The sequence below is a fragment of the Mustela nivalis genome (assembly GCF_964662115.1).
Source record: "Mustela nivalis genome assembly, chromosome: 1".
NCBI lineage: Eukaryota > Metazoa > Chordata > Mammalia > Carnivora > Mustelidae > Mustela > Mustela nivalis.
The window spans coordinates 155,187,654-155,201,746 of record NC_139020.1 but is presented as its reverse complement, the minus strand read 5'-3'; positions in this window follow the sequence as shown (position 1 = coordinate 155,201,746).

Genomic DNA, 14,093 nt, shown 5'->3' with positions numbered 1-14,093 from the left:
CATATTCTTCCCCCATACATAGGTGCTTTCCTACCTGAGGCCAAGCCACAGACAGCCTATGCTGTTGAGGATGCTGCTAGAAAGAGTTTAGAACTAGCCATGCTCATCTCAATGTTTCTGATGGTCAAGTCACTTAAAGTTTAATCTCTATAAAAATGCTTCTGATGGCTGTCCTTGACCATTGTGACCTGAATCAGGCCAAGGCAAAGTTATAGCCAATGGTGTAAGGGGCTCACCCAATGTCCACTCTCTCCTTTTCTTAGTCAAAGAAATCAGATCTCATTAGTGGCACCAAACTGCCCACCTTAAAACAAATCCAGTTCCAACCCACCCTTAAGCTAAGAGTGGACTTGCACTAAGTTCTGGCCACTGAGGTATAAGTGACCAATATTGGATGAAGCTTTTAGAAAATCTCCTTTAAAGGGGGTGGGGGTTAACTCAGTTGATATGTAATTTTTTAATCCTCTTCCACTTCCTCCTTCTTCCTTCCTGGAATACAGATGTGATGGTGTGGCTCTAATAGCCATCTTGTGACCTTGAGGCATGCTAAAGAATGGAACTTTAAGGATGGTAGAGCAGAAAGATACACACAAATGTGAGGCCCAGTGGACTCATGCATCTGCTGTGCTGGCTCAGAATCACCTACTTCTGCACATCACATTACAATAGAGAAAAAGATCCACACATTCTTCAAGCCACTCTTTAGTGAATCTCTGCTTCAAGCAATTGTGGGAATTTTCTAACTGATACAATGGTTCTGTCATCAGCCTTGAAGGGTAATACAACATTTCCTATGTATTCCATTCCCAGAACAAAATAATGGAGTTTAAATTGGATTTAAAATGACCAGATCCTGAGGCAAGGGAAACAAAAGCAAAAATAAACTATTGGGGCTACATCAAAATAAAAAGCTCCTGCAGTGAAGGAAATAACCAACAAAACTAAAAGGCAACCTACAGAATGGGAGAAGATAATTGCAAATGACATATCTGACAAGGGGTTGATATCTAAAATATACAAAGAGCTTATAAAACTAATACTACAATTTTTTGCAGTATTTTCAGTATTTGCCCAAAAAGCAAATACTGCAATTAAAAAATGGTCAGGGGGCGCCTGGGTGGCTCAGTGGCTTAGCCTTCGGCTAAGGTCATGATCTCAGTGTCCTGGGATCGAGCCCCGCATCGGGCCCTCTGCTCGGTGGGGAGCCTGCTTCCCCCTCTGTCTCTGCCTGCCTCTCTGCCTACTTGTGATCTCTCTCTCTGTCAAATAAAATAAATAAAATCTTTTTTTAAAAAAAATGATCAGAAGACATGAACAAACACTTCTCAAAAAAAAAAAAATCCAGATGGTCTACAGGTACATGAAAGGATGCTCAACATCACTCATAATCAGGGAAACAGAAATCCAAACTACAATGAGATACCACCTCATACCTGTCAGAATGGCTAAAGTCAAAACCACAAGAAACAACAACTGTTGGCAAGAATGTGGAGAAAAAAGGAACCCTCTTGTACTGTTGGCGTGAAAGCAAACTGGTGTAACCACTGTGGAAAATAGTAGGGAGTTTCCTCAAGAAGTTAAAAATAGAACTTTATGATCCAGCAATTGCACTACTAGGTAGTTACCCAAAGAATACAAGAACCCTAATTCAGGGAGGTACACACATCCCTCTGTTTAGAGCAGCATTATTTACAATAGCAAGATATGGAAGCAGCTCAAGTGTCCATTGATAGATGAATGGATAAAGAAAATGAACGGATAAAGAAAATACGTACAGCAGAGTATTACTCAGCCATAAAAAATAATGAAACCTTGCCATTTGCACCAACGTGGATGGAGATGGAGAGCATAACGCTAAGCAAAATGCCAGTCAGAATGGGACAAATGCCATATGATCTCACTCATATGTGGAATTTAAGAAACAAAACCAACAAGCAAAGGAAAAAAATATAGAGACAAATCAAGAAACAGACTCTTAATTATAGAGAACAAACTGATGGTCAGCGGAGAAGGGAACCTGGGGGACAGGGGAAGTCTGTGATGGGGTCTAAGGAGCGCACTTATTATGATGAGCACTGCTAACAAAACTGGAATTAAAACAAAAACTTAAGGGCACCTGGGTGGCGCAGTGGGTTAAGCTTCTGCCTTAAGATCAGGTCATGATCTCAGGGTCCTGGGATCGAGCCCCGCATTAGGCTCCCTGCTTAGCAGGGAGCCTGCTTCCCCCTCTCACTCAGCCTGCTGCTCTGCCTACTTGTGATCTCTCTCTGTCAAATGAATAAATAAAATGTTTTTAAAAAATAAAAAATAAAATGACCACAAATGGTTAAATGTAGGTGGTGGGAGATAGAGAGGGTGCCACTGGGTCTACGAGTGCAGTCTTACCCCAACCCTACGCCATCCTCATTGCAAGGACTCTGTTTTCTCTGGGCCCCAAGTATGACAGACCATGGAGGCCACTTGGGTCTCATATCCACGGGCCAAATAGCTGGTGTGAGCTTGGATTCCTTCTACAATCTCTTTGAGGCTGCAATCATCTAAAAATTGGGGCTGATAATGACCACACCTACTTAATGAGATATTTGTGTTCCTTAGATGGGCACGGCTCAATTTTTATTATTATTACTATATATTATATTTATTGCATGTATATTTGTTAGATTTTAAAGAGTCAGAATGGGAGTACAAAGGTGACAAAAGGGTAGTCCCGTTTCCCTCAAGGAATTCCCAATCTAATGCCTTGAAGAGAATTGTTGTACGTCTTGGATTGTTAAGAAATCATTCAGATGCTGCCCAAGATGTGACCCCCTGGGGGAGCCTGTTTCCTGGCGCCTGGTCCCCCAAGCCTCCAGACTCCCAGAATTCTCTAGCCAGTGGTCCCTTGGGACTCTGAAGGGTGAGTTCTAAATGGTTTCTCCACTGCCCCGACAGTGCAGAGATCTTCAAGGAAGTGGCCACCTTAGTTATCCTGCCTGAACTCTCTCTTTGTGACTTGGAAAAATTTGCCCCTAACTTAGCCAGGTTGAGTGAGTGGCATTAAAATGGGAAAGATGAAACCTCTAGGCTCTCAGGCTACTGTCTTGTAGGTGAGGAGGTTGGTCTGTGTCCATCCTCCCTCTGCGGAGTGTGGACCCACTCGGATCTCCTTCTCTACTCCTCTCTGTCTGAAGGGTCTGCCTGCCAGCCCGACTGGCTGCTTCCCTGCGGGCTGGCCATGGGGAACTGGAGTAGGGCCCTGGTGCTAGAACAGAGTTCTGGGGGAGCACAAAGAGGGGGAGCTGCCTAAGTGATTATGACAAACAGACACTGACACCACTAAGGGAGTTTATGCTCTGCAAGGCAGCGAAGGCAGCGGCTGCCTCTGACGTCTGAGTCTCCTAGGTCTGTCTGACTAACACGAGCTATACTCCAGAGAAACAACCGGATGGGGTGAGCCTTTCTTGCCCTCTTCTGAGAGCTGCCTCCTTCTGTCTCCGGCCTCTCACAGGCGGCCTCTCCTGGCAGCAGCTGGTCAGAAAGAAGCTGGTGGATACCAGGAGGAGGGAAAACATGGTTCCAGGGGCCAGAATTGGACGGGGTGGGGGTCCTGAGAACAGTGCCCTTTGCTTGCTCCCTTTCCACGCTTGCTGCAGAGCTGTGACTGGAAGGACATGGACGCACTTGCTTTCTCTACCAGGGGTCACTGCCAGGTAGTGGCTGAAGAGTTCAGGGCCAAGTTCAGGGGGAAGACGCAGAACTCACTTAGCATATTTTATCAGAGGGGCTTTGGATCCTCCCTCTCCCTTGTGCTCCACTTGATCCCGCAGCAAGCCCTGGCAATCCAGCCTTCCCAAAGGCACTCATCTAGCCCCCTCTCTTCATCTGCTGCTACCCCACCTTGTCCACACGCATTCTGGGACTGAACTGAGATGATCTGTATGAGGCCTTTAATAAGCACCAGCAAGGGTCAGCCCATGGCATTGCTATAGTGTTAGTGTGGTTCTCCCTTGCTCTCACCTTCCTTTGTAGTCAGAACAGCTTGCTGCAGAGGGTCAGTGCTGATTAAGGAATGTGGAGATGCACCCAGGCCCCCTTCCCACCCTGCCACAGTGGCAGCATGCCCAGATCAGGATCTCAAAGGCAGTAAGGGGCTCCCCACTTCCCTGATGGCTCATGGACTCTCAGCCAAACCCAGTGGGTTCTGCACTCCTCAAAGGGAGTCTCTGGATCTTCTCTCCCCACTCTGTGGTCTGGTGGATGTCCTTTTATAGACACCCCTTCCCATTCTGAGCTCGGTGAAATCTGGCTGCAACCTCCGCACTTTATTAGCGTGGGGAGCAAATGTGAAAGCTCTCTCCCCTAGCTGCCTGCCAGAGCTCTGAGCTGGGTGTTTTGCCCATGTTCTGGAAAAACAAGTGTTCTTGTGCTAACGGGGACTACCTTGGAGCATGGAGTGTATGTGTATGTGAGTGCGTGTTATATGTGCGCCTGCACGGGCATGAATGCATGTGTCCCTAGGATTTCTAGAAGTACGACGTGTTTTCTGATGAAGTCCCTGGCAATGTTATGGTTAGCAGAACTATGTAAATTGTAAGACTAAGCTGGAGCAGGGGAATCAGGCCCACAGCAGATGAGAAGAAGAGCCGGACCAGAGTGAAGGTGGTCTCAGGGATCTGCTCCTTCCCTGGAACTTAGGCAGGTCCCTTCCCTTCTTTGGATCTCTGTTCCTCATTTGCAAAACAAGGAGACTGATGAGGTGAGCTCTCAGTCCTTTCTGGGAACTGAGGTTCTATGATGTGCTCACTCTTGGAGAGAGATTCTTGTGGATCTCTTTTGGTCACATTACTTTTCAGACAGGAGATGTACCCCCTGATCTTCCCTGTCTTCCAGGCCTGGTTGATCTGCATATTGTGCTCCAGATTCCAGACACCCTGAACTCCAAGGAATCTGCTAGGGATGGGCCATTAAACACTGCAGGGTACCAAGATATCAGCTTTCCCCTGTTCTTCCCCGCCTGATCCCAAAAGGAGGATCTGCTTTGCTCCATCTCAGGCCTGCTGGGCCTCTCCCACAGCAGGAAGGCATAGGGCAGTACACCCACTGCCTGGGTCTAGGGATGAAGTGGGCATTGCTTGGAAGTAGGAAGAGGATTTTCTTGCCTGCCAGAAACTCAACACTTTGGACCTTTTAATTCACTTTGGCTAGAGAGAAGGTTTTTTTGTTTTTGTTTTTTAATATTTTATTTATTTATTTGACAGAGAAAGGGAGAAGTCACAAGTAGGCAGAGTAGCAGGCAGAGACAGAGGGGGGAAAGCAGGCTCCCTGCTGAGCAGAGAGAGCCTGATGCAGGGCTTTACCTCAGGACCCCAAGACCATGACCTGAGCCGGAAGCAGAGGTTTTAACCCACTGAGCCACCCAGGCGCCCCGTAGGAAGAAGTTTTGAGCTAGGAGTAGTGCTGGTGTCCAGGAAAGATGACAGAACCAGAGCAAACTAGCCATGATACCACAGGGAAGCTGCATTCCAAGCCCTGGGTGCCTCAGCCCTGGCAAAAGATGTCCCAACAGGCAGGGCACCAAGCAACCACCTACCACCTCTGAGAGACCATACAGGTTTAGATGATAAGCATGGCTGCTGTGACAGGTGTGTCACCAAGGCTGGAGCACATTCCCCAGGTGTTTCAGACATTGTAAGGACACCTGGAGAACTTCACTCTGTCCTAGGAGGATATATAGAGAGAGGAAGAGCCCCAGGGATGACTGAGGTGGGGTTCTCATTTCCTGGATGGATGGGAACTCACAAGGCATTTAATCCTAGAAAATTCTAGAAAACTAAATTAATGTAGCATTACTTGTCCCAAGCATTGTGGCGCACTAAGAACCCTGCTTGCTGCACACAGTTTCTCCGGTGATCTGAGACAGGAAGCCTTGGCATCAGTCTCTCACTTACACAAGATCCTTCGCCAGAGTCTTAGCCCCTGTCACTGAGTGTCTTTCACCTCCCTCTACCAGGTAGTCAGGCCCCACTATTCTATGGAGTGGCATCTGCTATGGACCAAATCGTGCCCTACCCCACCCCCCAATTCATAGTCTGAAACTCTGACTTCCCGTGTGACTGTGTTTAGAGATAGAAGGTAATTAAGAAGATAATTAAAGTTAAATGAGGTCATAAGGATGGGGCCCTCACCTGATAGGACTGGATCTTTATAAGAAGAGCAAAGGGCACCAGAGGTTGTGTGTAGAGCGGAAAGGCCGTGTGAAGACACTGTGACAAGGTGGCAATGGACAAGCCAGGAAGAGAAGTCTCACCAGAAGCTCAACCCTGCCTGACGTAAGCTGGGACCTACCAGCCTCCAGAACTACAAGAAAATACATTTCTGTTGTTTAAGCCACCCGGTCTGTGGTATTTTATGACAGCCCATACTAATACACTACCCGAGATATAATATCCACATCCTGCTCCAGAATCATCCAGAGTACTTGGGCAAAATGCAGATTCTTGGAATCTACTCCAAACCTACAAAGAAAAGAAAAGAAAGAGAAAGGGAGAAATTTCTGGGATTACTTCCAGATGATCCCAGAAAGGGACAAAAAAGGAAAAAGAAAGGAAAAGAAAATATCTCTAGAAATGGGGCTCTGGACTATGCATTTAGGATCACCCAAAGCAATTCCTAAGGTTGACAGGGGCTTCTGGACGGGATTCTCCTGCCACTGCCACTTGGCCACCCTCTGCTTGAACACTGTTGGGTCTCCCTCTGCTCTGCGCCCATCCTGCCTGTCCACCCTTTCTGTCTGGAGGAGCCCTGCCCCTTCCAGGTAGGCTCCAGCCCACCCTGACCCACCTCCAGTGAAATGCTCAGATGAAGTTTCTGCTCTGAGTGCCAGGAAGTGCCTTGGGAGTGCTTTGGGAGACCTAAAATGGTTTACCATGTTGTAGTCTTTTCTGACCAGAGAAAGAAGTCATGGGCCAGGACGCACACTTCTCCTTTGCATTAATAGTAGCTTCTGAGTACACACAGTCTCTACCCACCTGCTAGGCGTCCTTCTTCAGTCTCAGACGGCACTACCATCTTTAGTGGCCCCAAGCACAGATTGTTTTAGAATTACATGTGCCCAGTGCATGAACCTCCACAGCCCAAACCGTGGTCTTACTGAGGGATGGGCCATCTGAGTGTCCTCCCCTGAAATGCCAATTCTGCACACAACTCCTGACACACAGAGATTCGGGCCCAGCTGATTCACTGCCCCAGTCTTGCTGCCCAGTGTCTGCGTTCATCTTTCACCCCATGTTGGTTCATGGGAGAGAAGGGCCTGGGAGGGCAGACCCCTCCCCCTCAGGAATCTCTTACCTGAGAGAACAGGCTCTTGACCAGCCTCCCATCCCCAATTCTGACCTTATTCTAATGATCAAGCTAATATCTTTTCACCGTAGAGAACTTGGAAAGCACAGGAAATTAACTGCATTATTATTGTTCATTTTCAAGAACCTCCGACGATTTCAACTTCATTCATTCATTTAATCAATCCTTCATTCAGCCAATACTTGAGCTAAGCGTTCTCGCCCAAAATAAGCATTCAAGAGGGAGAAAATAAAAGTCACAGAGCAATTCCTGTTCTGCGTGGAATTGCTAACATCATTTTGATTTAAGATATGGAGTTCATTTCAATTAAATATATATCATATTGAAATGCTCCTTAGACTCCTATTTCGTCTTGGATTGAGATCTCCATTAACAGCCATTCCATATTTCCTTTGTCCATTTAGATGAGGTTGTATTCCAAGCTCCTGATTCTCCTGGGCATGGCATAGCTCTTAGAGTGCACCCTGCTCCTTCCAGCCCATTTCTGAATTTTTCCTCTAGTCAAGGGCTAAGATAGTTGAGATCCAAACTATCTTATCTGTTTTCTCTTCTTCTAAATATCTCTTTGGCCAGCTTCTCCTGAACCCACACCAGGCAATGCATTTCCCTTTGAATGGCACTCTGTCCAATGAGATGCTATCGGCTCACCATGGCACCTTCGGGTCTCTCTGCCACTGCTGATTTAGGCAACTTTTCTTCCAACATTTTTTTTTCTCTCACTTTGAAGTTATGAAAATGCGTATCAATTATGACTCTAAAACAATTGTCATTTAAACAAATGTGAATCTATTTCAAAGATAATGTGAGTAATAGTGCCGTTCTCCTGCACCACCCTCATTCAGTCCTATTCTAACAAGGAGCTTGAGGTAGAAAATAAAAATCACATCTCTTTTAGTATTCAAATTCATATAACTCTGCAAGCCCCATTCTGTTTCCTGTAAGAATGTCTTTCTTCCCTAGTGCTGCCTGTTCATGCACTGTTCCATGATGTTTATTATACCTGGTCTATTTGTGTCTTGGTAAGTTGGAACCACAAGGAGGAAAAGCCATGGTATCACTCCATCTCTTTCCAGATGACCCCTTGACCACTGTGTAGAGTTCCTTTTTCATTCTGGTGACCTTCCTGTCTCAAGAGTTTGGGGTGGGAGGTGGTTCAATGAATTTCATACCTACAGAGCCCCAGGCCTCTCGAACAAATGTCTTTTTATATCCTTCCTGAGTGCAGTGGGCATTCTAGGTCATGGTAGGTTTCAGATGAGTCCCTGTAGTGTCTATGCCTTATGCCCTCAGGTCTCAGCTAAGCTCCAGGATTTAATATTGGCTCCAACACTTGCAGGCTATGTAAACTCTGGGATCACCTCTCTGAACTCCAGGCTTACTATCTGTAAGTTGGCATCAAAAGCATCTACTCAATAGCAGCCACTCTCAATCATGACTTCTGAAGCAACAGGGGCCCCTTCTCCCCTGCCTGAGGCAGCAGTGGCCATCCTTAGGGAGAGAGAAGCTGCTGGGGAAGTTCAGTGCAGAGTTTTAGGAAGCTGGGAGGGCAGAGTTAGCAGGACCCCACAGAGGTCTGGGCACATGCTACCCAGACACACCTGTGTTCCTCACAGTAGAGTCAGGATCTGCAGCATCAGCATCTGCTGTACTTTTTAGGAATGGGGACCCTCACCCAGCCCCCTCTCCGATGTCTGGAGACAGGATCACTGAGTGGGTCGGGAATCTGTTTTTAACAAGCTCTCCAGGTGACGCTAATGCACACTGAGGTCTGAGCACCACTGTTCTAAACCATCCTATTGCATCTTTCCCCACCCTTCCTATACTTCTGGTATTTTCACATCAAGAAACCCAGAGACCCAGATGCAAGAGACCAGACACGCTGCTTTCCTGTGTGGAATGACTCCTCTTTTACCACAGGACTCAACCCAACCTCTGCAGCCTTCCATAGGGGAGGCCTGCACATTCCTCCAGCCCCACCTCCACCTTCCCCTCTTTCTACAGCACACAAACTTTGTTACCCCACAGAGCATATTCTTTCTGTGCTTGGAATGCCTACTGCTTCTCCTCTGAAACTTCCCCAGAGCTGATCAGTGCCTCCTGTCTCTTGTTCCTAGTTCCACTGTTGCCGGGCCAAAATGCATTGTACCCACCAGCCCCATGGGCCATTGTCCTTCCTTCTTAAGGGTGGGGACTATGCCACTGCCACCTTGGTGCCCCTAGGTCTTGGCATGGGGGAATGCCCCATGAATGGCAGAGAAAGCCCCATTGTGCCATCTTCTTAAGTCTACCTACCTGTTTGGGGGACAAGGGTACCTGAAACTCGGTCTTTCTTCCGAAGGCTCTGAGCAGGAGCTGCTTGAACTGCAAGGCAGTTTTGATCTGGGGATCTGACCACAGGCAGCATGTGCCCAGAGCCGTCCCCATGGGAACCATGTCAGGCAAAGCTCCAGCTCAGAATGAAGAGCCTGCCTGGGGCCTGAACCCAGTGGAGGCTGATGTGGGCACAGGGCTTGCCTGGGCTACCCACAGCCCTCGCCTCAAGGGCTGGAGAGGGGCTGCAGCTGCAGGGACCGGGTGGGCAGGTTGCCATGGAAACCAAGCTGCTCGCCTTTCCTGGTGCCTGGAGTCTGACAAGGAGGACAGACTCCACAGAGCACCCTTGCCCCAGGCTCCCCCTTGCCCACACAACCTGTGTCCAGGGCACACCACAGGCACAGAGATGGATGACAGGAGCTCAGAGGAGCAGGGAAAGCAGAGGAACCAAGAGCTTGGCAATGATTCTCTCCCTTCCACTCATCTGACCACTGCTATGATTCCAGGGGACAGTTACTGCCTGAAAAGAGTTGGCTTGCCCCAGGAGTAGTAATCAAAGGAGGCATGAGTCACATCAGGGCTATCTGTGTTGCCAAGAGCCTTGGAGCAGGAGACTTTGAGTTCTCCTCCTTGTCTTCATACTGCATGGCTGGGTGCTGCTCCTAAAGCTTCTCAACCACTCTCAGCCCAGTTTCTCCACATAACATAAAATGAGGACCATTTGCCCCACCAGACATTATCAGGTTTCGGTATGCAAAAGTGAAATGTAAGCTTAAAGCCCTTTTACAGATAAGGTATTGTTGCTACAGCAGGCTAAGACCATAATTTGTATTCAAGAGAATGAGATAAATGCATTCATGGCAAATAGTTGATGGATTAAAAAGAACAATTCCTTTTAAGTGTTAGCTTGGTGCCTCTCTAGACAAGCATGGTGCCAAGCTGGTGCCAGGTCCCAGGTAAGTCATGGGTCCTTCCTGGGAGGAAGTCGCAGGTTTCCTTCTTGATGCACTGTGTACCTAGCACTGTGAGGTGTGCCAGAATAGGCATGGACACGCTTTTCTCAAGAAGCACGAAAAGAACTGCTAAGGGAAATGAACACAAGACATATACCTATAAGACACAGGGGGCAGTTGTAACTTACTGGGGAGAAGACTTTCAGGGGTGTCTTTACTAGGGACAGGAAAGTCCCTAGGCTGAAGCACAGGTAGAGAAGTTTGGGTAAAAGGAAGTAAAATGGGTCTGCATCACCAAATAATTCTTTGTTGTCTGGGGCAGAAGAAATCTTCTCAAAATATGTTGCTTTCTGGAAAATTCTTCTCTTCCTTTAATATACTAAGAGTGTCCTGAGCTCCCGATTCCAACAACTGGGTGTGGGTGTGTTGGGGGGCTCCCTCATGTCCAAAAGGCAAGCCTCCAACACTATCTGGGTGTCCCACAGTTCAGCTCAGTTCAACAGTCGCTGGGGTTGGCAGCAGATTCCCCGGCTCAGGGGTCAGACCCCTAAGACTGATTTGAAAGGACAAAAGTTCAACTGAATCAATTTAAAGATCTAATTGGCTTTATTCAACAGTTCATGAGTACAGCGGCATCCCATCTCACAAATGGAAAGGATCTCCACTACCCTATCCTGCCACCACCCCACTTCCTCCACCAGAAAAGTTTTTAAAGGCAACAAGGGGCACAGGAAATGGAAATTATTAGCAAAGAATGCACTGCTTCGGGCAAGATCAATTTCCTAAGGGGAACAGAAAGGCTCTACTTGGCAAATTCCTCACTAGTGCTGACCAGGTAACTCCATGTTGACTGGCTAAAGGTTGCATTCCCGAGGGGTTGAAGCTGCAGCAAGGTCTCGGCTTGCTGATGTGGGGTTTAACAAAAATGACTCCATTGTGTACCTCCCTTCTCCTTATTAACACTGTCTTCTGCTTCAGATGCCAATCGTGAGCCCAGGTTGTCATCTGTCCTTCTAATGGACCAGCTATAAATCGAAGGTTCCCACAAACCCCTTCTTTTTAGAGTAGCTCACAGAACTCAGGAAAACTGTTTACTTTTTAGATTACCAGCTTATTATAAAAGGCTATTACTCAGGAACAGCCAGAAGGAAGAAGTGCATAGGGCAGAGTATGTGGAAGCAGAAAAAAGCATGGAGCTCCCATATGCTCTCCTAGCACACCACTCTCCCCAAATCTCTACATGTTTGCCAATCCAAAAGCCTTCCAACCTCACCCTTTGGGCTTTATGGAGACTTCATTACACAGCCATGACTGATCAAATCATTGGCCATTAAATCACTGGCAACTGGTTCAGCCGTTCCCCAGAGGTCAGGGACAGAAATTGCCACCCTCCACTCACTGGCAGGTTCTCCCAGCAACCAGCTCCCACCCTTGGGGAGTTCCAAAAGACATGGTAACAGCTCATCACTGGAAACTCCAAGCCTTTCAGGAGCTCTGTGCCAGAAACAGGGGAAGGCCATGTATGTATTTCTTCTAAACCACATCATGCATGTGTTCATTAATTTTTTTCTGAATACAATTTTTAAATTTTTTGAGCCTCCTGTTAATGATTGAAATAACTGTGGTAGTTGTCTGACACAAACACCATAGTGTTTTGACTCTGCATTCGTTAATTTTTTAATTGCTTATTTTCTACTTCCCTTTCTAGAATGTAAGCTGCATGAGAAGGGAACTTCATCCTTTCCTTTTGGTATCCTCAGCACTCAGAATAGACATGGAGTAGGTTCTCCTAAGCCCTGGTTAAGTAAGTAAATAGTAGGGAAGATAGACATTAAACAAATGGCTTGAAGGAGTGTTTTATATCCTCAGTCGTTTAAGCAGCTCATTCCCTTGGCTTTTTCCTATTACAACTAGTTGCACAGTAGAATCCCGCCATAATGACTTAAGTGAGGCCCCCAAAGTTTGTTCGGGTCAGATGTGTGATGCATTATCATGAGGCTCACGAGCCAGCTGCTAAGAATGAGAGTCAACCCCCATTGCTGCCTGAATTTGCAAAATTATGGCTATGTCATCACAGGACGCCTTGTCATGGTCATTATCAGAACTATTTGTTCAATATCTCTCTCCCACACTGGACTGTGGGCTCTTGGCACACATAGGTGGCTTTCAATAAAAACGTGTTGAATGACTGAAAGAATGAATTCATGGGAAGGTATAAGATGAGTATCTACTTATGAGTACCGACTTTGGAGGATCAGGCAAGGTATCCTCCAGAGACAGATGTCTACTCTGAGGACTGAAGGATAACCAGATATTGGTAAGTGAAGGAAAAGGGAGGAAATTAAATGCAAGGAAACAAGAGAGAACAACATCCACAGGGACTCCTGAGTTCAAAGGCAGCGTTGTGTTCAAGCATCTGAAGGCAACCCAGCATCACTGGGGCACGGAGATGGGGTGGGTGGGCCACTTAGTGGTTGCCACTAAGCCAAGAGAATGCAGAGAGTTCACAACCCCTGCCTTCAGAGGTTTCCTGCAGAGGTGATTTCTGATCAGAGGTCTATTACAGAGAACACTCTAGCTACTGTGTGGAGAGTGTACTGGAGGGTGGAAAGAAGTAGTGGAGAAAATGAGGCCCAGAGAAATCAGGTGACTTGTCTAAGGACACAAAACATCCCTGACATCAACCCCAAGGCTGTTCCCCTTAAAGATGCCACCCTTGAGAGCGCTGAAGTTGCTTTCCCATAGTGATGAAAGGGTTTAACAAACACCCTGGGGTGCTCAGGGAACAGCCCCTAAGTGCAAGGACCTCCTTCTTCCAGCCAGCGTTCCCAGCAGCCCCTCCCTCCTACCTGCCAGACCAGGACTTGCAGAACAGAGACCCTGGGAGCTGGAACCCTAACCATGTTCTTTAAATATTGTCTTTAATTACCATATTTATTGTGGAAAAATTATACAAAGAGAGGTTTAAAAAAGGAAAAACTTAAATCACTCCTAATTCCACTATGTATGTGTGTGTGTGTGTGTGTGTGTGTGTGTGTGTGTATACATATATCCAAATAAATAAACTTTTGGTGTCTTTCCTTCCAGACAATATTTTTTGCAGATAGCTAGAGTATTTGTTCATAAAGTTTAGGATCACTATAGTGTCATAATCCACTTTTCACAAAGGAGATTAAAGTTAATGTCTTTGCATGAGCATTGGCTTTAAAAACTTTTTTTTTTTGTAGGGGCACCTGGGTGGCTCAGTGGGTTAAAGCCTCTGCCTTCGGCTCAGGTAATGGTCTCAGGGTTCTGGGATTGAGCCCTACATCGGGCTCTCTGCTGTGGGGGGAGCCTGCTTCCCCCTCTCTCTCTGCCTGCCACTCTGCCTACTTGTGATCTCTGTCTGTCAAATAAATAAATAAAATCTTTAAAACAAAACAAAACAAAACAAAACAAAACCTTTTTTTTTTTTTTAGAAATTCAAACACATACCAAACTAGTGAGAAT